Source organism: Triturus cristatus, chromosome 2_1 (assembly GCF_964204655.1).
Source record: "Triturus cristatus chromosome 2_1, aTriCri1.1, whole genome shotgun sequence".
In the NCBI taxonomy this organism is placed as follows: Eukaryota; Metazoa; Chordata; class Amphibia; order Caudata; family Salamandridae; genus Triturus; species Triturus cristatus.
This window is the reverse complement of record NC_140581.1, coordinates 505,860,452-505,882,782: the sequence shown is the minus strand read 5'-3', so window position 1 is coordinate 505,882,782 and position 22,331 is coordinate 505,860,452. Positions and strand designations below refer to the sequence as shown.

General features: G+C 43.7%; 1 protein-coding gene across 5 annotated transcripts in view; it reads right to left on the bottom strand.

The window, feature by feature from the left end:
* ZFYVE16 (zinc finger FYVE-type containing 16) overlaps positions 1 to 21,510 on the bottom strand; it is a 602,399-nt gene extending 580,889 nt beyond the window's left edge. For 3 of the 5 annotated variants that reach the window (XM_085632392.1, XM_085632394.1, XM_085632398.1), the window contains exon 1: positions 21,155 to 21,498. The gene's annotated coding sequence lies outside the window, so the exon portion shown is untranslated. Of the gene's footprint in view, positions 1 to 20,660; positions 20,697 to 21,154 lie in introns of all 5 variants that reach the window. The other 2 variants (XM_085632393.1, XM_085632397.1) reach the window with 2 other exon arrangements.
* Positions 21,511 to 22,331: the final 821 nt, after the last annotated feature.

Below are 22,331 nucleotides of genomic sequence, written 5' to 3'. Positions count from 1 at the left end.
GACTATAACAAGCTTTGAACTCTCTACGTTCATTAACACTCCAACTAGGAAACAACTAAGATACATATGAACCTCTCTCATTAATCAGATCACAGGTCTAATTGCCACTGGTGAAAACAACCAGCCCACATTTTAGAAGCTATACACAATCCTATTGTGGAAGCAGATTCCCCAATCAACAATTCTGTTTAAATTAATACTAGCTAGCACAAAATGTGACCTTCTACTACGTTCAATTAAAAGAATTGTTAGGTCCTTGTCGTGTTTTTGAAACGTCCTCTTTTTAAATGTGAGAGAGGTGCAGCCTGGCACGGTTTTGTTTTCTCTTTCTTTACCTGTGCACAGATGTAATCTTCAGTTTTTCATTATTGTATGAAATTCAGGTAGCTCAATGGTCTTGCATGCTCTGTAACATTATTAAATTGTATTATTTTCAATCCACGATGTCCCTAGAGAGGATGGATTCACAACTGTATAAAATTGAAGGCCACTTCCTTAGGCAAAATGGAGATACTGCTACATTTTTAGGTCTCGCCTGACCCAGCGCATGCGCTGGTCTGGCGAGACTTATTGAGAGGGCTCCAAAAAGTGCTACCAGGCCAGCCTAGAGCTACAGTGCATGTGCGCGGGCGCGCGTGCCGCACTTTACCGATATTACTTTCACTTTCGCGGCCGCACGGCCGCTTTGATGTTTGATCGCGATTGCGATCACTTTCACTTTCGCGGCCGCATGGCCGCTTGGCATTGCCAATAGGTCTCGCTTTTGGGACCTTATAAGTATTTAGTTATGCAACTGTTGCATAGCTAAACACTTATAAGGTCCCAAAGGCGAGACCTATTGGCTATGCCAATGCTTGTTTTAATGTGCGTTTTGTTATCTGATGCAGGGTTTAATACAGAATTACTCAACAGTTGTGGAGTAAGTCATTATAACATATGACGCGTTTTCTGTTTTATTCTAGGAAGCTCACTATAACCTATTCATCGAACCACAGTGATCGTACAATGTCTCTGTCTAAAAGTGTATAAAAGTCACCATTTTAGAAACAAGACAGTTTAATTTACAGTCCTCTTAAAAAGCAGACTCCAGGTTAGTCTATTTATCAATGTGCCTTTTACTAAGAGGTCCTTATGATAAATGCTCCTTACCTCTTCCTTTGTCTTGTGCTGGACCATAACAGGGGCTGGCTATTAATTAGATTAAGGCTTAGTTTCCGCTGCCAATTATATTTTAGATTTCAATTTTAATATATTTAAATTGATTGGCTGACCATAACCTTTTACCTTCTGTATTTGATTCAAAAAATTAATAAACCTTTATGCTTTATACTTGAACCTGGTCTTGCATGGATTTTCTTATGGAAATGGTTTGTGCTTGCACAGATTTGCGTTTAGGGCTTGCATCTTTAAGTACTACTAAATGACAATATAACTCATTCAATTGATTATTTTTTGGTTTTTCCCTCTTTTTGTGCAAGAGTGTATGCTCCTATTTTTGGCAGTCTCATGAATAATAAATAATATGTAATATCTAATATTGCAAATGAATGAATTTTTGTCAGATGTTATCCTTGTAACACTTTCTCATTATCAATTTTAAAAAAAATTAAAAAGTGAAAAAGAAGGGATCTTTTCCCTATCGCGGATGGGTAAGCACATTGGTATGATCTTTTTAAAAATAAGAAGTGGCAAAGCAAATAGGTCCCTCCTATGAGAGCTATTGGCTTTGTCAATGTTTTATAGCGAGGTTGTACAGCAGTGAGGCTGCTGTGCAGCATGGCCAAAAGCAAAAGAAAACAGTGCTTTTTTTTGTTTGTTACCCAAGGCCAGTGGAGGGACAGTGGAGGGAGGAAGGGAGGGAGGGAGGGACTGGGATCAAATGGACAAAGGAGTGAGAGGCATGCAGACAAACTGACAATGGAGGGCGACAAGGAGAGGCATGCAGGAAAAATTACAACGGAGGGTGTGAGGGGGCATGCAGGCAAACAAAGAAGGGTGGAGGGAGGGGTTGGGGGCAAGCAGCTGGACAATGAAGGGTGGGATTGAGGGGCTGGGAGCAATAGAAGGATAATGGAGGGTGGGGTGGAGGGGCTGGAGCGAGCAGGCGGACAAAGGAGGGTCAACGGGTTGGAGTGAATGGGAAAGGAACAAGGACTGGGGAGAAGTACACAAGGGAAACTGCTGAAAAACACACTCTTGTAAAGGGGTTAAACAAAAATGAAAAAATTAGTAGTAGCAGGACTAGCAATGCTTCCATGCTGCAAGGTAGGGACAAACACATGAAGAGGAAGAAAGCCTATGGGACCAATAAGAAGCAAGTGTATGAGAGTGACAACGAAGCCAACTAATGGTAAGCAATTTGCCCACCTTGATCTGTAAGATAACAAAAGGTCCCACAAGAGGCAGTACATGTACAATCTTAGGCGAGACCTAAACATTTGTAGTTGTGAGGGCAAGAATTATAGCCTCACAACATCTAGACATTAAAAAGGAAGATCTTATTTATTTTTTTTCTGGTTTTTTTTTTTTTTTTTGTCCTCATTCGCCAATCCCCATAACGTGCTGACCGTCAATACATTCCCCTATATCGATAGGCTAGAAAAGAAAGATGGGCTACTCCCTCGGGTTGTCTTGATACTTCCAGCCCATAGCCTGGAGGGGATATATTATCAGACCAAAAAGCACATTTTATTTTGGGAAGAGTAGGTATCTTTCCGTTCTTGGGAGACCTTATGGACTCTGAGAATGTCCATTTGGCATAATCATAGGATGAGGGAAAAGATAAAAAAAAAAAAAAAAAAAAAAAAACCCTCATCTCCAAAGTGCCAACAAGTCCCAGTATGCGATCTTTTTCCTGGTACATTCTCTGGCCATATCCATTTTAGATGTTTCATATAGAGAGGTCAGCCAATCCGAATGGGAAGGGGGGGCGGAAACTGCCCAGTGCTTACAGATTTGTCTTCTTGCCAGAAGGATTGAGTAGAAGAGAAAAAGTTTAGCTGGGCCTAGTATCTGGGTATGTAGGCCGAAGATTATTAATTTGATATCGATTGTAATTACCATCCCTAGGATACTCTCTAATGTTTTTGCACTTCTTCCCAAAATGACTGAATGAGAGGGCAGTCTCTAAACATATGAAGGTCCGAAGACTAAAGAAAACCACATTTTTGGCAGCTGACTTGTGTATTTTTACTGATTCTTGATAGTCTAAGGGGGGATAAATATGCACGATGAGCCGTAAATAAATGATTTCTCCTCAACCATGCTGGTTTAACTATGTTGAAAAGGATTTTAAAGGATTCCAGCCATAGATGGTCACACTGGTCATTAGGCAGCGAGCCACTCCACAGCTCATCAGCCAGCTTAAATTCCCCATCTACCTCTTGTTCTATAGCCCAATACCAATAAGAGACTTCTTTTTTACCTACTGGCTTATCCACAAGCTGTTGCTCCAAACTAGTTCCACTGCCTATAGATTTTCCCTTTTTGAGCTGGGATTGTGCCCAACTATATAGCTGGATATATTTAAATTTGGAGAGATCACTACCCACTACCGTTACTAGATCTTCCCATGTGATGAATGTTTCATTGCTAATTAGCTCTCCCCAAAATGTAATTCCAGCATCTCTAAGTGGGGTAGCCAATCTATCCCGGAGGCAGTCTGGGGAGCCTGGAGAGTCCCAGAGTGGGGCCCATTTGGAGAAATAGCTGAGACTCGTCACCTTCCTTAATGCTGCCCACAACTTGGCAAACCCCTGCAATATTTTGAATTTAATTTTCTTAAAGAATTTTTGATCGCCAAATTTAAACAAACCCTTCTGGTGTCAACCCCGCCCCTTTCAACATGGCAAGAAACATTGCTCCACTCCCTTCATCGCTTGGTGTTTTCAGCAACATTCGAGAGTGAGTAAGTTGAAATGCCCAGGCGTAATATTGTATGTCCGGTAAAACCAGCCCCCCCTTCGTCTTAATTTCTTCCAAGCAATTCTGTATGCCCAGATAAAAGAATTAATCTCCCCTTGGAATTTTGCTATGATATCTTTATCAAAGTGGAGAGGGATTGTGTTGAAAAGAAAAGTAACCTTAGGCAATATAGACATTTTTACCAAGTTGACCATCCCCAGAATGGATAAGGGGAGGTGTACCCATGACTTTATCTGTTTACGGCAGTCACGAAACACTCGTAATAGATTGGTATTTGCTAGTTTATTAATATCTTGAGAGATTGTAATACCAAGATAACGCATACTACTACTTGTCTGTAAAAGGAAGATCTTCATGAAGAATGCATTAGTCCATGTAGAAGAATAGCTCATGGTGCATACAAAACTTGCAGAAGGACAGGTAGGTTTTAGAACCAGACAATACTAATGGAGCAGAATTTGATTACTGATGAAAAGGTCATACTTAATAAGGAGAAGGATTACTACTGTATTATTGATTTCAGCAATGATTTCAACATATATCATGAGCTAAAATCCAGACACCTGGATTGGACTGTAATCTCCTATACTTCATGAGGAAATTACTTAAAAAATTATGTTTTCAAGCTCAATGTAGTAGTGATTACTCTTTTTACAAATGAATAAACAACTCGAAAAGAGAAAAATAGGGGTCTATCCTGGAACTAACTTTATTTTGCATACACATTAGTGATCGTTTTGCTCAGATTCAAAGAGCACACTGCATCCCCCTCTTCCCTATCAAATAAATGGCAGGACTATCCCTTCTCCATTGACTTATGCAGATGATCGTTTTAACAACACAAAAAAAATCAGTCCACAAATGCTTCAGAACTTTAGGACTAGTTACTGTGCTAGTAATGGTTGAAACCAAAACCTCACAAAAAAGTCAGTGTTTGGTAAATACTCCGACTCAGATGGAAAAATAAAAAAAATTAAAAAAAATTGAGGGTGCCCATCGATAAGGTTCAAGAGTATTATTATTTAGATTAAATTATCTTCAAAATAGTCTTGATCCCCTCATTTAGCAATTTGACTCAGGAATGTGCAAGAGCAGTTAGGAGTTGGGGCTTAACAGTTTTATAAAAGATATGTAGCAGTTTCTCATGCCCATGTATTGAACGCTTTCTACAGCAAGATAAAGGTAATCTTCTTATTGCCTTTTCTATAATGACATGAATAACCATGACTTAGAAAAGATAGAGCGTAATGCGCTGAGACGAATGTTCTAAATATGAAAAGGTACCCCACTGCGCGTTTATACAATTTATCTCTAGTAACATAATTGATGAAGCTGTGCTTCTCTACCTTTTTAACCTTCAGTATGCTTACTATTCTGGGGATGTGGGAATTCACATTTTGTGTTGGAAAGAATTACTTATTCAAGGGTCTAAGCACAGTATTTCTAAAACATCTATTAGAAGATTATGATGTAACTACTGTGTTGATGTGATAACCAAATCCAAATTTTAAAAAGGTCCTTAACGTAATGATAGAGAAGTAAATTGGGAAAATATTTTGACATCGTACAAATCCGCAGCTCATGCGGATGACGTTCTAATATTCAGCAAGGATATCAAGAGGGCCATCCCTAGCATCTCCGGCATTATACAGGCATTCTTCCAAGTCTCAGGTTGTTACTTAAAACAAGCATTGGCAAACCAATAGGTCTCACCTTTGAGACCTAACTGGGCCTATTGGTATTGTCAATAGTTTAAGCAATGCTATGCAGCATGGCCAAAAAGGAGGGGGAAGGATGCTATGATGTGGATATATCATTTTGTAGGTGTGTTTTATTTTTATTTACTGCACCGTTCTGGATCTAAAAAACAGTAGTGTGAAATCACTATTTTTTTAAGCAGATGGATGGATACAACAAGGAGGGAGTCGTGGGAAAAGCAACATGGAGAGCAGGGGTATCAACTTGGAGAGTGGGGGAAACTACATGGAGGGCGGAAGAAGCATAGGACACCTGCAACAGAGAGCAACATGGGTTGGAGGGGAAGAGAAGCACAAGGTCCAGTTGAGTGGAAGAAGCACAAGGGCAAAACAGCATCATGGGGAGAGAATGACTGGAGTGAGAGAAAAGCGCAGGTGGGGGTAGAAGCATACGGGGAAAACAGCTGGAAAACACATGTGCTCTCAGCCTGGGTAGAACTGTTCATAACAGGCCCAACAGAATGCCACGATCAGAATAGGGGCAGGTGAGCACGGGTTGAGTTCCGAAAGCATCCCCCTAGCATTGAATCCAATAGTAAAATGCCAGAGTGGCAGAATGAACAATCTGGCTCTACAACTGCCGCCTGACAATTATTCTTGGAACTCATTCACACTCATTCACCTCGATCATGTTCTGGCTTGAGCGCGTCTCTGGTGCGTGGAATTACACGACTTACAGGGGGTGGACAGGTGAGGGAGCACGGTAGATGTGGGAGAAAAAACAAGAACGAGAAAAGAAGCAAGGAAGGCATGGGAGAGCGAGGAAGGCTCGTTCCACGGGGAGAGGAAAACGCAGGCAGGCACGAGGGGGAAGTGATTAGCTAGAGACAACGTTTGAGGGATTGATGTTCGGAGGTGGCAGCGGCCAAGAGAGGGTAAATAATACATGGGGGAGGGGGCGTGCAAGGGAGGAGGGGGAAGTACTAGTAATAATAGACCGACGTAGATTAAGTGCGATGGGGGTGGGCGCAGCCAGCTGCAGCCAGGTGCACAGAGCGGAGTCCAGATGAGGAACAGACCCCCCCCTCCCTTCCCCAACCCATGATGTCACAGCACTGGGGATCCCGCCTGCGGCCTACACACGGCTGAGGCATGCATTGTGTGCTCGTTCCTATGGCAACAACATCACAATAAATGTAAATAATCACAAGTCCCAAGCTTGCCAAGGGAGCCGGAAACGGTTTAAGAGTCACCGCGGCATAGAGCCGGGGAAATCCGGGCTCAGAGACGGAGTACAGTGAGGGGAGGAGAGTGCGGGGAAAGAGTTGTACACCCCAGTGAGAAGACAAAGGACACCACCGAGAAACACTACACCTGAGGGAGACACAGGGAACCCTGAGGGAGACATAACAAACAGGACACACTGTACCCGCCCCCAAGTAAACCAAGAGCGGCCGCGCGGCGGAACGAAAGTGAAAGCGCAAGGATGTCGAGCCGGCAAGGCGACCGCGAGCAGGCTAATGTAAACAAGCGCACGCGTGTCTGTAATGAAAGAGCCGCTCTTGTGGTTGGTCACCCTATGATGACCTTCAACTACCACCATTTTAACTGACTTTAGTGTGTTATTTTACCCTAGTCTGGATGTATGAGACGGTCCTGCATATGCCTGCTTGTCTTCTTTCTTGTAATCTTGCTGTCTTTCAGTGGGAGCGGTCACAGAGTGGACTAGTCTTGCCAAGAATAGAAGGTGTGGGATGTGCATTTGAAAGCGTGAGAGGGAGAGAGAGATGTGGAATGTACTCTTTGGTTTCGAAGTGCAGTGTTGTGGGCAGTGATGCACACATGTGCATTGTGTTGTACATTGGTGAGAATTATGAGCTCTTACTATTGGCTTTGACATGGCCTCATGTATGGCTTTGCCTTGCTGCTCGCATGTAGCTGCAAAGTGGGGAGGTCAGGTTTCTGCTCCTCACTTGTTTTTTGCTCTTCACTGCCCAGAGTGAACTGGATATTATCTGCAGAATGTGCAACTCTGCCTCGAAGTCAAAATATGGGAGCTTGGCCAACCTCCGTCTTGGCCTTGACGCAGACTGGTACAGCCAGCTCCATTCTTTCTCATGAGAAGGAGGAGAGGTTTTCTAGAAGCTTCGCCTCATGTTGTGTTATGGTATTAAAGCTGGGAACCTACGGAGGCCAGGTGGAAGTTCACCACAGAATAGACGTATTGCTGTGGAGGCGTCGGAACTGGAGTCCTGATTGAAACTCCCTCCTGGCCTTTTGACGGGCTTCCCAAGCTTGAGTTGGCAAGGATGATGCAAATTCAATCGGTGAGGTGTTCCTAATCATTTTGGACATATTTTCTACTCTTTGCTACCTGTACATACTGCATTTTATTCTAATTGTTCATTGTAGTTAATTGATAATTGGGAATCTGCATTTATTGATATATTTGGCCCACCTTTTTAAACATTGCATTAATAAATTGCGTGTGTTATTTTAAAAAGCACCTGAATTTGTCTTTTTGCCGCCAGAGTGGGAGTGCTGTGCAAACGTGTATTATTTAAAGGTGCAGTGGTAAATTTGCCTCCCAGGTGGGAGTGCAGGGTTTGGGTGTGGCCTTTTAGTGAAAAGCACATTCATTACAGTGTCTCCAATTACAAACAGATGGCCCCTGTGTGCGCCGCTGCTCGCTCCCGCAAGGTGGATGCGCCACATGCACGAGCGTGTGGAAAAGAGCTGACCAATTTCTAAAGGCCATCTCCTAGAGCAACGCATGCACGCTGCGCTAGGCTCGACCTAAAAAGGACAAGACAGAAGTCTTGCTAACAAACCCAATTTGCTTCTCCTCCCATTTAGGTGAATCGTGCCTTAAATGGCAGCCAAATCGCTTAAATATCTGGAGATCTGGTTTGGTAAAGACTTAGATGATACGCTTGCATTTAATGAAACACAGACCATCTCCAAAATCAGGGACTTACTCGCTTCTTGGTTTCCTAAATTCATCTTGTGGTGGGTTAGAATCCAGACCCTCAAAATGATCAAATCTATGGCAAACTTTCTTTCGGCCATGCTCCCTTTCAATATGTCGACCTCCTGCTTTCAAGACATTGACAGATTAACCTCTAAATTCCTCTAGAGAGACAAGAGAGCGTGGATCTCGTACAAAGTACTCAAGAAGGATCTCTCTATAGGAGGTTGTAGTCTTCTCAACTGGAGTCTATATCAATCAGCTTCCTTAGCTGCTCAAGGTGCTTTCTGGTTCGCTCCTCCATCCCTGCATCCACCACGATGGGTGGAAATAGAGACTGCTCTGTGTGCTCCATTTAATCTTTCTGCTATCATTACAATGCCAAAATTGAAAGCTCCAGAATTGCAGAAGTTTTCGAACACTTTAGGGGCTCTCAAAATGTTGGTATACACATGCAGACACCAGTACAAAACTCCATGCTAACAGCACTGTGGTATAATCCAAAGACTAGAATTGATACAGATATTTTCACTCCGGAGTCATGGACATCCAATGGCATTATACAAATTAAAGATCAATTTGATGGTGACAATAGCCCTTACACTTCGAGCTTAGCACAAACTCAACCTTTTAATGATAGATTTCTATAGTTTTATTAAGTTAAAAGTCAAACTATCTAAGCTTCGCAGGACTACCTTAGCCCTTTTATCAGGTGCTTATTGAGTTGGCTTAGATCTGGTCACATTGCTTCCAAAACATACACAACAATCTCTAGTTCCCCTCTTTAGCAACAGTCCTCCCTTGTAATTAAATAGGCCAATCATTGTGATACAGAAACAATTGCACAGATTTCAGAAGAAAGCTAGCGAAATATCAATAAGCAAGCCCTAAGGAATAACATTTCCCTTCTGTTTTCAAAGCGAAATACTTTGCTGTGAACCTTCTACACTGGACACAAACTAGGTAACACAAATGAAAGCTTTGTGAAGACAAAAAATGCCTGAATTACAAATAGGAAACTTGTTCCCACCAGCATATGTTTTATTACTGCCGACTTCTCAAACATTAATGGGACCAAGTCTAGTTCCAATGGACAGCAATTTTCAATACTCCGATAGCTCTATACTGAGTCACAGTAATATTAGGCTCATGGGCATCTAACTCTATGATTAATCTACGCAGTATTGATATGGCCCTGCTAGACCTACCCCTATTGGTTGTTGTGATGGTCATTCTATCTGAATAGAAATCGTTTCGCCACAGCGCTTACCCTTCATGGTAGGCATGGGTCTCCTTCCTAAGAAGTGCTCATATTTCCCACTGAAAAAGAAGGACCTTCCCTCAGATCTCTCCTGCAATCTGGGTCAGCCTAGACAAGTATGCTGCTCTAGAAGAAAAATAACAGCCAACTGGATCACAAAATTGGGTTGGCCCCTATGATACATATGAGGTATAGCTGAGCATTGCCATTACCCTCCCCCCCCCCCATTCCATTCCCTCTTCACTACATACACCAGTTTCTGGACATGGTTGGCTGCTACACCTTGCGTACATCTCACTCTACTGAGCCACCCTTGTGCATGACTACAGACATTTTCCTCATATAACTACAAGTAGATCTATTAAAAGAAACACTTGAAGGCACGGAAATGTTATATCATATTGTATTGTTATACAGAAAAGTTCCTGTATATACTTATGGGTGAAGATACATTGATAGATAGATCTTTGATGCAATTTTCAATTGTATGAAATTCAATTATGTATGAAATAGGGCACTAAGCCAAGTAGAAATCAAGAACAATCCAGGCACTCAGCCATAATGCAAGATATTCATAATGCTTGAACTTCCAATGTTTAGATTTAAAGGAAACAGAAGAAATGAAAAAAAGGAGAAAAAAACAAAGACAATGCGGCATGTAACATATAAACTGCCAATAGAAAATGCAAACCATAGGAAGTGCACCCATAAAAAGTGCACTCACAAATGCGATACAATCAGAAGAACCATCCATACATACTTATTGTTAAATTAACAGAAAAAGTTATTTGAAAGTGTAAATTTATGAGTTTATAGTAAAACTACAAATCCCAGAATGCTTCCTAATAGGCAGGGTGGGAATGAGTATAAAAAGGTGAAACAAACATAGGACTCACTAACCGTGAGCAAGATTGCCAGTCTTGAAACACGCTCGTGGCTGCTGAATGCAATAAACTAGAAAATATCTACCAAAGACTGATGCGCAGCTGCCTATTTTTAACAAAAAGTGGATGTATAATATATATATATATATACTTTTATATACTTATGGGTGACTACAATGATTATCATTAGCATGCTCTTTGACATCAGTACCAATTATTTAGTCTTATATGGCTATGCTGTTCATGCCCGTCTTATACCATCTGAACGATACTATGTTGGGTCGCAATATGTTACACTTGTACCCATATTATGATGTATGTACTGTAATACAACTAATTATACTGTCCTATGTTATGCATTTTTTTATGACGCAAGGTCTACGCACCTTTGAACTGTTACTATGGTAATTTAAATGCCAATAAAGTCTTTGGAACACAATATTTTCATCTTTCTATGAATTCCTAATTCACCAAGGGTAGTTAGTGGAAACACGAATGTAAAAATCAATAGAAACGTTCCTTACTTTTAGATTCCAATATGATGATAAATTCACATTTAGGGAATGGTATTATCTTTCATATAACTCAAGTTTGCCTCCAAATACTGTTTGCTAAAAACCCAACACTGGCTCAAGATATCATACATGGAACAGGGCAACTTGGCAGCAGTGCATGTTTGTCCATATTTGAGTTGTGTTAGCTTTTGCTTCCAGTTCTTTAATAAACAAATACAGGGAGCTTTGACTCTGTCCAGGGTGGATGTTTCTCTCACTACACATGGTTGGTTTTATGGTGCATTTCATATTTAAAGAGTATAATGAACCAACACAACATCTTTGTCTTATATGCATTGCAATAAATGTGAGAAAATGTTTTCCGTTTTGTTTTTCACTGCAACTGGCTTTAAAATGTTAGCCAGCACTCAAAATGAAAGTTAGACCGTTTAGGATTGCTAATGCTTATTAATATGGTACATACCAAAAATAGCTTTTGAACTACCAGAGAAATCACTCAAATACATGTGGAGCACAATTGAAAGAACCCTTCTTTGCCTTACAAAGAGTTCTCAATTTCTTGGGAAGGCAAGTGTGAGAAGTTTATTCGGGACTGATTTTTTAGATCTGGTTACAAACAGCTTATCTGTCTGCACGACCTCATGTTATTTATTCTTCAAAAACGTACATTAGTGAGGAGGAGGGAGAAGAGCTGAGTCAGCCTCCTTCAACCATAGACACAATATAAGCAATTCCAAAGCCTGGCACTGGTCGACAGCCTTTTGGTTTTGGAAATTCTTGTTTTGTTCTGTCGTGGTATGTGTAAAACCTTACTGTTGAGGAAGCAGGAGGCCATCGCCAGTCTAAAGCAAACTCACAGTCTAATGGCAAAAATATTTTGGGTGGTTTTAAAAAAGCACACGTTACCATAGTAGTCTTTAGCGCTGAAAGGGGCTGATTTGTGTGTGGATGTGCTCTTTGCGAAAGAGCAGCACCCTGTAACTTAATGTGAACTCAGCCAGTGGCTGTAGTGTCATAAACCACTGCCCTGCGTTGCACTGCAATACAATACATGCTGCAGTGACTGGAACAAAAATATGAATGGGGTTCCTGTGTCCGGCTGGACACCTCCTGAAGCGCTATCCTGCTGCCCACGCCAGCGCCGCCTACCTCGTGTGCTGAAATCCCCCGCCGCCGCCATCTCCATCAGCGGCCGCAGTGAGGGGACAGGGGCGGACTACACTTCCCGGCATCCTGTGTACCACCGGACCCGCTGACGCTGTGTTCGCGCCACTCGGCGTTTAAAAGAGCGCCGTTGCCTCGACGGAGCGGGTTCCTGTGTCCGGCTGGACACCTCCTGAAGCGCTATCCTGCTGCCCACGCCAGCGCCGCCTACCTCGTGTGCTGAAATCCCCCGCCGCCGCCATCTCCATCAGCGGCCGCAGTGAGGGGACAGGGGCGGACTACACTTCCCGGCATCCTGTGTACCACCGGACCCGCTGACGCTGTGTTCGCGTCACTCGGCGTTTAAAAGAGCGCCGTTGCCTCGACGGAGCGGGTTCCTGTGTCCGGCTGGACACCTCCTGAAGCGCTATCCTGCTGCCCACGCCAGCGCCGCCTACCTCGTGTGCTGAAATCCCCCGCCGCCGCCATCTCCATCAGCGGCCGCAGTGAGGGGACAGGGGCGGACTACACTTCCCGGCATCCTGTGTACCACCGGACCCGCTGACGCTGTGTTCGCGTCACTCGGCGTTTAAAAGAGCGCCGTTGCCTCGACGGAGCGGGTTCCTGTGTCCGGCTGGACACCTCCTGAAGCGCTATCCTGCTGCCCACGCCAGCGCCGCCTACCTCGTGTGCTGAAATCCCCCGCCGCCGCCATCTCCATCAGCGGCCGCAGTGAGGGGACAGGGGCGGACTACACTTCCCGGCATCCTGTGTACCACCGGACCCGCTGACGCTGTGTTCGCGCCACTCGGCGTTTAAAAGAGCGCCGTTGCCTCCGCGTCGCGGGACGCGCGCGGGCGGCGCCGGGCTGAGCCCGGGCAGAGGGCGGGCCGTCTGTGGCCGTCCGGGGCCGGAGGAGGCCGGGCCGGGCTATCCCTCTGACCAGGTCCTCCTGGGGTCCCGCACGTGAGTAATGCACTGAGTGATCTTAGTGTATATAAGAACAAATATTAATCCACTTTCCTGCACCTGTCTCAGCGGACTTACTATTATTTCCGGGACCCTTTGCTCGTATTAGAAATGTGGAAGCTCTGCATGCCAGCATTTTGATTTAGATTGTGTGACAAAGTGACAGTGGGGGTTCACAGTTCAGACTAGGATAGTGGCATAAGCAGTAACTTGCAAATAGGGGAAGCATGGCAGGCAAAACACTGACACGCTCGGTGAGAGCGAAGCGTAACACTGCCGAGGCCCCATTGACACACAAAGAGGATGTTAGCTCTGCATTTCCTGTTATCATGCAACCCACTGCCATTGACCGCATGTTAAAAAGAGCGTTAGGGGTGGTATCGAGTGAAATTGAGCGTACCGAGCGGCGCTTGTCTTTAACACCTGACCTTGACCCCATCTTAACTACACAAGACCAAGAGCAGGAAGTCATGTTAATCTCACCCCCTAACTCCCCCGGATCTAGCGAGAAGGACATTTCATGTGCCCAAGTGATCCCCAATAGCAATAAGGTGGAACGAGGCCCCATTAAACGTGGCACTATAAACAAAAAGAAGACAAGCGCACTAAGAAAGCGCAAGAATACAAGTCGCATTCCCATGCTTAATAACTCACCTAGAAAGAATGTAACCGGGGCTGACCGGGCCACACAAACGCCTTCTCAGGGAGAGCCCCCAACCTGGATCAATAAGATTATGTCGGACCTACAGGCCCAGTTAGAAACATTGGTAATTAACCAGTTGAAGCAGGTGACTAGTAGGCTGGACAAAATCCTAAGCGAACTAAAGAACAGAGTGATTAAAGATAGCAGATTAGGTCCTCAAAGTAATCCCACTAGCACCTTAGAGCCTAACCCAGTAACTCAAATACCGAATAATTGTCGGGATAGTAGGAATGTACTGGTAACAACTGCACAAATTCACAATACACCTGTTCCCCATGAAAACGCACCCAGTACAGTCATCCGCGGGGTGAGTGAACTGTGCTCTAATAATAGAGCAGGTAAACAGAAGCCGGATACACATTGTCAACCCTCTGAGGGTCCCATAAGTGACATAAGAGCCCATGAAGATAGGCCCACGTCAATAGACAAGAGGCTCCCCACCATAAATCTCCCCCCGGAGGCGTGCCCGTTGGTTGTTGTCTTTGTTGGGGTTCCTGAACTAAATGAGGCACAGAAAGAATCCCACCAGGAGCTAAAAAATAAACTCACCTTTTGGCTTAATCAAAACAGACCAATATCCAATAACCAGGATGGGGAAATCCTCCTGGTCAGACGAGTGAATTGGATAGGGAATAGGCCAAAAAACATTGAGGGAAACTGTATTATCGCCAATTTCAGGGATAGGAGGGTGGTCGAGCACATCTTGAGCTACGGTCCATCTGGACGTATGACAGCCATAAGGCCACTTCCTCTGAATTACTTTTATGCAAATCACCAGGTACTAAACAAGGAACAATACAAGGTAGGGAGAGGTGCGACGGGCTGGAACTCTGGTTTAAATGAAGGCTTAATTCCCCCGCGACAAACGATAGGTTCCTGGGAAGGAAGGCACTCACGCTGGGCAAACAGGTTTGCCCCACTAAGGTCACTAGAGGAGATTGACTGACTACCTAACCACCATTTATGCCCAGAACAGGTTGATAGAGTACAGAACACACCTGATCAGGTACTCCTGATAGAAGGAAATTCTCCCCGACATGGCCGGACTAATCAAACGGGGCAGACATCACCAGGCGGAGGCGGGTGTAGTATCTTATCACACACTGAAAGGGTCCCAGACCCTCCGGTGGGGGGCCGTGTACACATACCTACTGGGACAGGTACCGCAGACATGGTATTAAGACACCAGGAAAATGACAGGCACACACATCCCCATAGAAAGAGTGGGGGTGGGGGTAGTTCCACTCTAGAAAGGGAAGAGGCAGGGCCCGCCATTGCAGAGAAAGAGGGCCTGAAAATTATTTCATGGAACATAGCAGGGATTGCAGGGAAATTCCATAACAAGGAATGGCGACTGTATATGGCCCAGTTCCAGATCATCTGTCTACAAGAGACCTGGGCTCTGGATAACACCTATCTTCATATGGAGGGTTATAAATGTTTTTTTACGCCGGCCCAAAACACTGCTTCAGGGAGGGCCAAGGGTGGTCTGATCATATATATCGATCTAAATATAAAAGGCAAATGGTCCAAGGTGGACTGGTTCGCTTGGAACATTCAGGCCCTGAGATTTAGTAATAAAAGGTGGGGCCTTGTTCTGTTTAACGTGTATAACGCCACCCTCTCGGAAAACGATTTCATCACCATGAGGGAACTGGACGCTAGACTGAAACTTGAACTTGCCCCCATCCACGGGGTCGTGGCACCCCGGTTACTTGTTATGGGGGACCTGAATTGTCATTTATGCCCTGGGCTGTTCCCGATCAACAGCAACTGGTCTAAATGCCCCGTAGAAAAAGGTCCCCACTTCAGTCATTCCTTAAGGGGTACTGAATGGGGTAAGCTGATTCACTCCTATGACCTGGAGCACACAGTGGATAGTATGCCCCTGGGCCCGGATGGAAGACTTCCCCCCACTTTCAAAGGGAGAGGGTGCTCGTCTTATATAGACTACTTGTTAGTCTCAAGGGGTCTAAAAAATCAAATTATAAAAGTAGAAATAGAGTGGTGCCCGTTTAGTGACCATAACCCTCTTGTTATGGAGCTCTTGCATCCGGGTAAGCAAAAGACCAAGTCCAGGGTTGGTATTGCAGAAACTGTAACGGCCCAGGGAAGAAGATTAAAGTGGGCAAAAATAGATGGGGCTAGATTTTACAAATCCCTGATGGAGGAAGGTAAGCCTCTTATTGATGAGTCCCTAGATCCCTTGGTGACAGAGGCTCGCCTTATAAAAGTGTTTGGACAAATAACGAATCTGGTCAATAAGTTATTGACGGTTAAGGCTCCCACGAAAACTCATTCTAATGACCCAAAATGGTTTGATAGGGGTTGCACACTTGCACTAAAAACTTTAAAAAAGGCCCTCAGTTGCACACCGAGGAATCAAGCTGAAGTCAAAACTTGCAGATCCACATACAGGAAGGAGTTAAAAAGACGGAAAGTCACTCTACAGGGGGAAGCATGGGCGGCCCTGAGGGAGGCCTCCGAAAATAGGAACATCACTGAATTTTGGAGATTAGTAAACTCCCCTTGTTTTTTAGATAATAATGCCCCGGAGGTCGCATCGAATATCCTTCCAGAACAGTGGACAGCTCACTTCGTGGGTCTGTATAACCACGGGGAGGTGGGTCCCCCAAAAGTGAGGGAGATACACCCAGCGTGCAACCAGGTAGTATTTTCCCTGCAAGAGATCAGAATGGGTATCGAGGGACTCACCAAAAACAAAGCCCCAGGACCAGACGGGATCCCCCCAGACCTGTTTCTGAGCCAAGTGGACCTCTGGGCGCCCATTGTTACCCGAGTAATAAATGCAACTATAATGGCCGGTTTACCACGGTCTTGGTCTACGGCCATTATAGTACCAATTTTTAAAAAGGGCAGCAAAGATGACCCCCAATGCTACCGGCCCATTTCCCTGATAGATGTTACTGCCAAAATCTTGGGAAGAGCGATACTGAACCGATTGACCGAGTGGGCAGAGGATAAAAATATTATCTCAGACGCCCAGTATGGCTTTCGGACCGGCAGATCTACCAGCGACCAATGCCTGAACCTATACATGCTGATAGCAAAATACACTAAAGCCAGCAACGAAACTATGTATTTGGGGTTCATGGACTTGGCCGCCGCGTTCGACCACGTCAATAGGAATAAGTTATGGGGAATGATGACCCAACTCGGCATCGACCCTGGGTTAATCCACATATTGAGGGAATTGCACAGAGAAACCTCTGCACGGGTTCGCTATAACAAAGATGGGGGGTTGACAGAATCTTTTAACTGCACAAGTGGGGTGAGGCAGGGATGTATTTTAGCTCCTTTTTTGTTTTCTTTGTATATTAACAGCCTGGAACAATCCCTTATTAACCTAAACGCAGATTGTCCAAGGATAGGTTCACGTTACATCCCAGTGTTATTATACGCAGATGATGCGGTGCTTCTGGCACGAACCCAGAAAAGCTTGCAGATCCTCATAGACGGGTTCGTCAAATTCATGGAGGCAATAGACTTGTCTGTCAATTTAAAGAAATCATATGTAATGACAGCAGGCAACAAGCCGAGGTCTGACTTTACCTACAGAATCGGTTCCCATATTCTGGAAAGGGTGCCAACATTTTCTTACTTAGGGGTGCTTTTTGATGAGTCCTTAAAATTCACGCCCCTCGTACAAGAAAGATCTGGGAAATTGGTGGCATCCTTTGGTGCAATTTCTGGTTATGGGAGAAAAGTCGGTCGCTGGGCCCCAGAACAAACCATGAACTTGTATGACTCTATGTGCCGCCCAAAAACCACGTACGGCTCAGAAGTATGGGGATTTGCAAACATGGATGGCCTGCAAATCGAAGAAAATAAGATATTTCGGTCAATACTGAAAGTCCCCAATAGCACATCAGCGTTCATTGTCCACAAAGAACTTGGAAGACCCTATCTAGAGGACTTGATTAATCTCCGACCAATTCTAGCCTGGATTAGAATTTGGTCAAACCCTGATGCGGCACTAAGTAGGTTGATCATACAAGACTGCTTGGGTAGAGACAAACACCTGAAAATCCCATGGTTTCATTATGTAAAGACCACTCTAGAAAGCTTGGGCCACCATGAATTGTACTCAAACCCCTTTCTGATCAATACTCAGGACAAGTTTAAATTAAAGAGAATTTTTTTGGATTCAAAAGCATCAGCCAGGAGTACTCTAGCAGGAAGCAAACCCACCGTGAGCACATATAGAAGGCTTGAAACCTCCGCTGGGATGGAACCGTACCTTTGTGTTCTTTTTAATGCTCAAGAGAGGTTTTTAATGACTCGTTTTAGGCTCAATCTTTTACCGTATTTATTAGCTGAGCCAGCAGGTTTTAGCAAATCAATTGAGCAGAAGGGTGCCTGCGGCTGCGACAATAAGTCTCCGCAGGACACCCTTCACTTTGTACTTTTATGTCCCCTTTATACCATCCCTAGACGTAGATTTTTAAAAGACATCCTGAAAAAAGCAAGATATACCCGAGCCACGGAGGCACTGACCTTTTTACAAAGGGCGAGTGATCCTCTAACATTATGTGCAGTGATTAGTTTTTTAAAATTCGCATTCAGACTTAGGGTTTCTAGAGGGCAGTATTAATCATGCAATCTTTAGTCTTGCAAAAGTGTTACACCCAGGGAGTGATCCATGTGGACTGTTTAAGAAGTTTAAGAACAATGAAGTACTTGTTTGTATATAGAATCATTCAATGTTCTGCACACTGATTTAATATTGTCTTAATTGTATATATCTGTATTCTTTTATGATGATTTTTAACCATCGAATAAAGAACAATTGAATTGAATTGAATTGAATTGAATGACACAACAACAGATAGATTGATGAAGTCTGACTGAAAACGCCTAAAAGTAACTATGTTATACACCTAATTTTAGTAAAATTAAAAAGATCTTGGCTAACACCAGATCTAAAAAAGCCAATCTGTCTGGCATTAGCTGTCAGGCTCTTGCCTTTGCCAATGTTTTTCTGAATTGTTTTTGTAAATCTTTCTTACAAATAAAGTTCCTTGCAAAGACAGATCAATAGAGACTTGAAAAAACAGATAGCTAGAGAGATTTGCAAAGACAAATAGCAGGAGAGTCTAGCAAAGACAAATAGCAGGAGAATCTAGCAAAGACAAATAAATAGGAGGAGAGTCTAGCAAAGACAAATAGCTAGAGAGGCTACCAAAAATATAGCTAGAGAGGCTAGCAAAGACAAATAGCTAGAGAGGCTTGCAAAGGCAGCTCGAGATGTTTGCAAAGGCAGATAGCTAAAGAGGTTTGTATGACTATATACATGGTGTTGCATAGCTAGATACATAATGAATAGCTAGATAGATAAACGGTGTTGCATAGCTAGATAGATACATGGCATTGCATAGATACATGGTGTTGTATAAAATAATAGCTACATGGTGTTCCATAGATAGATAGGATTGCATACATAGAGAGGGCTACATAGATAACCCTTTATATGAAGACTGTCTTGTGGTTCCGTCGGTCCTTTATTACCGCTGCCTAATTCCGCTTGCAACTGATATACAGTTAAGTGCTATGATACCCCCTGTGACCATGTTCACAGCAGAGACTTTATCCCTATATTTCCTTTCTCAAGGAAGTAAAAACATTATTGATGAAGAAACTTTTGTCTGGACTCTTTGCTTCCAATGCGCCCTAGGGTTCCATGCTTTATGAGACTGTTAAGATTGCTTTTTATGTGTTTAGTTGCTCTGTTTTTTACCCCTTGTATCCTTCCTTGACTTACATACTGTAAATCGCTCTGATACCCCCGGTGGTCATGTTCATGCTATACAAAACTTTTTAAATAAATAAAAAATAGAGAGAGGTGGATAGATGGAGTTGCTAAGATACATAGCTAGACAGACAGCGTTGTAATGGTAGACAGAAAAGCAGATAGAGCTGCAAAGATAAATAGTACCAAAAAAAAATGGAATAAAGAGCAGCGCTAAAATTAGCAATGTAATAATTAAATTGTTATATAAACAAGGGCAAACAAGAGCATTGAAACCACACTAGAAAGCAGAACATAAGACAAAATTGGTTTACGAATATAACAACATGGAAGAGCATTAAAATAAAACTAGCCATACAAGTTGGACATCAATACTAAATTAGTTTAAAAATATAATTGCAGTCTTCAAATAAATACATACCAACATTGCATACAGAGTGCAGTTATAAATGCACTTCACGCATACTAAAAAAATGACAACTTCATGGAGAACAGTCTCAAATGTGCACAGCTTGGTATGCTGTGAAAAACAATAAACAAAGGCCATATAAAAATACTAACAGGGTGTAATGAAAAGCAGGACTGGGTTCGCTGCACACACCTATCATGGGATATTCCGAGATCTCACCGACATCCCCTTCTGCTCACATACCATGCATAATCATGTGCCCTCTGCTGCACACACACTTCAGTTCAACGTAACACTACATCAACCAGTGCTCCCAAATAGGACACAGTAACACTGTGCTCTTCTAACATACATCACCCTTAAACCTGCTATACACCAAGGTGCATAAATTATCCCCTGAACGTTACAGTTTCTAACCTTTTCTGAGTCAGACTCCGCCTTTTATCCTTTCAACTGTGAATAAGAAAATACCACTGGGTATAAGTTATTCAAAGTAACAATCACTGGCTGTGCTACGATACTACTACAGTGCAGGCGCAAAAGCAACATCAATAGCACGGCTTTCCCTCACATACCCCTCACCCCGCCAGACGCTGCATCCCATAACACGATAACTGCCCCTCGGTGGACATCATTCATGACATGAAAACACTTTACACAAAGGCTAAAAGCACCCTCCCGGCCATACAGCACACAGTGTAGCTTGCGATCGATGTGGTTAAGCCCTTCTGCACCCCACCTAAGGATAGTATGCGCTATACAAATGCTAGAATCATACAAGAAAAACAAGTTAAATAAAAGCTTTATGGGGCACAAAAGCAGACTCCAATATGTTTGCGGCACAACATGACATGCACAATAACATAATATCCCGATCATCGCCCCAAAGCACTTAGAAAAAGTAGGGTTACCTAATATCTTCGGCGACAAAGCATCTTCACTTCAGATTTGGTTTACTGTAGTCAAATACACCTTAAATACAATTAGGAGATGAATCCAGCAACTTCCAAAGACGCTGAATAGTAGGTTTCAGCTGGTTTATCTACACTAAAATATCAGTAAGAAATCAAAAGCGGGAACAAAACATAAATCCTGGGCAGGGGAAGTTAATCTGTTTACGCTGAAAGTCATTGCTATCCGCGTACCCTCTATACCTGTGCAAACAATCCTATACCAGCCCCATCAACCACGGCGGACCAAATCCCAAGCAACAATCACCTCCCACTACAGGAAGCAACCCGGTGAAGAGGACGACTACGGCTCACGTGATCAGTGCGTAAACACCGTGGTTTGCGCATGCGCCGTTTACTAGTATGTGTGTCCCAGCATCACATGATATTGATAGCTCGTAGGTCAGAGGATAGATGTGTCTTTGGATTCACTTTTATTGAGGCTGGTCAGAATGTGCTTGGTATGAGTCCTCTACTAGAAGATGCACGCTGCGACATAAAGGCCAGGCCGTGCTTTAACGTCCAGCAACTGGCTGGTTAACCAAATTCGTATAAAAAAACTTGCATGGATTTTCCTTGCAAGGTAGTGGCATTACGTCTTTAAATATTGTACAAATCTTGGTTATAAATTAGTTAGCTTCCACAGAAGAGGATTTGTTTTAAGGTGGAACGGTATTAAAACTGCACTTTTATCTTTAAATATTTGGTATCGCTAGCCTAACTCGCGGTTGTGGAAGTCCTTAGGTGTGAAGGGCGGAGCGCTATTAAAGACGGAAGAGTCTAAGACTTTTTGGCCCCGGGCCAAAAGTGAATGTGCCCCCCCAACCCCTCAACGTTTCCTGGAATGTGACGTCAAAAGAAATGCCATCACAGGAAGTGCCATTAGATGACCATCAGTCCTGTGGCCAGGCGCGCAACACCCATTGGGCTCACCGGGCTTCAGCCCCCCCCGTCATGTGTGTCAGCCCGGCTGAGACAGCCTCGCGGGCTGGCGTCTGTCTAATTGCAGCCGGACCCGAGTACTTCACGGGTCTTTAAAAGACCATTTACTCGGTAATGAGGCTTTTGTTGCGTTTTCGCCCCTTCTTACAGCCACTCTGCCTATGGCTGGAAGACTTAGCCCCCCCCGAAATCTTTT